General features: G+C 44.1%; 4 non-coding genes across 4 annotated transcripts; all 4 read left to right on the top strand.

Annotated features, from left to right (window-relative positions):
• Positions 1 to 14: 14 nt before the first annotated feature.
• On the top strand, positions 15 to 86 carry TRNAQ-CUG (transfer RNA glutamine (anticodon CUG)). Its single transcript has one exon. It is a non-coding gene; the product is annotated as a tRNA-Gln (tRNA).
• A 616-nt stretch (positions 87 to 702) lies between these two features.
• TRNAQ-CUG (transfer RNA glutamine (anticodon CUG)) lies at positions 703 to 774 on the top strand. The gene has a single exon. It is a non-coding gene; the product is annotated as a tRNA-Gln (tRNA).
• Positions 775 to 1,390: 616 nt separating this feature from the next.
• On the top strand, positions 1,391 to 1,462 carry TRNAQ-CUG (transfer RNA glutamine (anticodon CUG)). Its single transcript has one exon. It is a non-coding gene; the product is annotated as a tRNA-Gln (tRNA).
• Positions 1,463 to 2,078: 616 nt separating this feature from the next.
• On the top strand, positions 2,079 to 2,150 carry TRNAQ-CUG (transfer RNA glutamine (anticodon CUG)). Its single transcript has one exon. It is a non-coding gene; the product is annotated as a tRNA-Gln (tRNA).
• The last annotated feature ends 350 nt before the right edge of the window (positions 2,151 to 2,500 follow it).

Here is a 2,500-nt window from a genome sequence, read left to right as displayed (position 1 = left end):
TTAACTCAGTGTGTGGTTCCATGGTGTAATGGTTAGCACTCTGGACTCTGAATCCAGCGATCCGAGTTCAAATCTCGGTGGAACCTGCATAAGCACTTTAGCCGCACAAGCGTTCTCTGACTTTTGCTAATGCTGTGTACTCATAGGCCCAAGCCCATTTCTAGAGTAGCTATACTACTTCTCATGTGTAGTCGTGGCCGAGTGGTTTAGGCGATGGACTAGAAATCCATTGGGGTCGCCCCGCGCAGGTTCAAATCCTGCTGACTACGTTAGTTTTTGCTGCTCTTCTAAGTAAACTGGGAATATTAACAAGTATGTGGCTTGGTGTGGGCTTTTGCAAGTCACGAAAAGAGTAATGTGTTCAAAGTGTAGTAAATATTGAGTGCTTTTTGCACAGCTAGCTTTACACTGCGTTTGTCACACAGGTTCAAATACTGCCGGCTACAATTTCTTTTGCTGATCTTCTTGATCCGTGGGAGTCAGAAAAAGCCTGCCAAATACGTAACTTTCAACAAGTGTATCCCTTTGGAAATTTTCCTTAAGGCACAGATGGAATCCTTTAGATTAAATGTTTGCTGAAGTGATGGAAAGGGGTGAGAGTGTGGAAACTATCTAGTGCCTTTTGGACGACAATCTTTTCTCCAGTACAACTTTTCTAGGTATATTGCTCCCTCCTTTTAGGCTGCTTTTAACTCAGTGTGTGGTTCCATGGTGTAATGGTTAGCACTCTGGACTCTGAATCCAGCGATCCGAGTTCAAATCTCGGTGGAACCTGCATAAGCACTTTAGCCGCACAAGCGTTCTCTGACTTTTGCTAATGCTGTGTACTCATGGGCCCAAGCCCATTTCTAGAGTAGCTATACTACTTCTCATGTGTAGTCGTGGCCGAGTGGTTAAGGCGATGGACAAGAAATTCATTGGGGTCTCCCCGCGCAGGTTCAAATCCTGTCGACTACGTTAATATCTGCTGCTCTTCTAAGTAAACCGGGAATATTAAGAAGTATGTGGCTTGGTGTGGGCTTTTGGAAGTCACGGAAAGAGTAATGTGTTCAAAGTGTAGTAAATATTGAGTGCCTTTTGCACAGCTAGCTTTCCACTGCGTTTGTCACACAGGTTCAAATACTGCCGGCTACAATTTCTTTTGCTGATCTTCTTGATCCGTGGGAGTCAGAAAAAGCCTGCCAAATACGTAACTTTCAACAAGTGTATCCCTTTGGAAATTTTCCTTAAGGCACAGATGGAATCCTTTTGATTAAATGTTTGCTGAAGTGATGGAAAGGGGTCAGAGTGTGGAAACTATCTAGTGCCTTTTGGACGACAATCTTTTCTCCAGTACAACTTTTCTAGGTATATTGCTCCCTCCTTTTAGGCTGCTTTTAACTCAGTGTGTGGTTCCATGGTGTAATGGTTAGCACTCTGGACTCTGAATCCAGCGATCCGAGTTCAAATCTCGGTGGAACCTGCATAAGCACTTTAGCCGCACAAGCGTTCTCTGACTTTTGCTAATGCTGTGTACTCATAGGCCCAAGCCCATTTCTAGAGTAGCTATACTACTTCTCATGTGTAGTCGTGGCCGAGTGGTTTAGGCGATGGACTAGAAATCCATTGGGGTCGCCCCGCGCAGGTTCAAATCCTGCTGACTACGTTAGTTTTTGCTGCTCTTCTAAGTAAACTGGGAATATTAACAAGTATGTGGCTTGGTGTGGGCTTTTGCAAGTCACGAAAAGAGTAATGTGTTCAAAGTGTAGTAAATATTGAGTGCTTTTTGCACAGCTAGCTTTACACTGCGTTTGTCACACAGGTTCAAATACTGCCGGCTACAATTTCTTTTGCTGATCTTCTTGATCCGTGGGAGTCAGAAAAAGCCTGCCAAATACGTAACTTTCAACAAGTGTATCCCTTTGGAAATTTTCCTTAAGGCACAGATGGAATCCTTTAGATTAAATGTTTGCTGAAGTGATGGAAAGGGGTGAGAGTGTGGAAACTATCTAGTGCCTTTTGGACGACAATCTTTTCTCCAGTACAACTTTTCTAGGTATATTGCTCCCTCCTTTTAGGCTGCTTTTAACTCAGTGTGTGGTTCCATGGTGTAATGGTTAGCACTCTGGACTCTGAATCCAGCGATCCGAGTTCAAATCTCGGTGGAACCTGCATAAGCACTTTAGCCGCACAAGCGTTCTCTGACTTTTGCTAATGCTGTGTACTCATGGGCCCAAGCCCATTTCTAGAGTAGCTATACTACTTCTCATGTGTAGTCGTGGCCGAGTGGTTAAGGCGATGGACAAGAAATTCATTGGGGTCTCCCCGCGCAGGTTCAAATCCTGTCGACTACGTTAATATCTGCTGCTCTTCTAAGTAAACCGGGAATATTAAGAAGTATGTGGCTTGGTGTGGGCTTTTGGAAGTCACGGAAAGAGTAATGTGTTCAAAGTGTAGTAAATATTGAGTGCCTTTTGCACAGCTAGCTTTCCACTGCGTTTGTCACACAGGTTCAAATACT

This window comes from Eleutherodactylus coqui, chromosome 11, assembly GCF_035609145.1.
Source record: "Eleutherodactylus coqui strain aEleCoq1 chromosome 11, aEleCoq1.hap1, whole genome shotgun sequence".
NCBI classification, from domain to species: Eukaryota; Metazoa; Chordata; class Amphibia; order Anura; family Eleutherodactylidae; genus Eleutherodactylus; species Eleutherodactylus coqui.
This window is presented reverse-complemented; position numbering and strand designations above follow the sequence as displayed.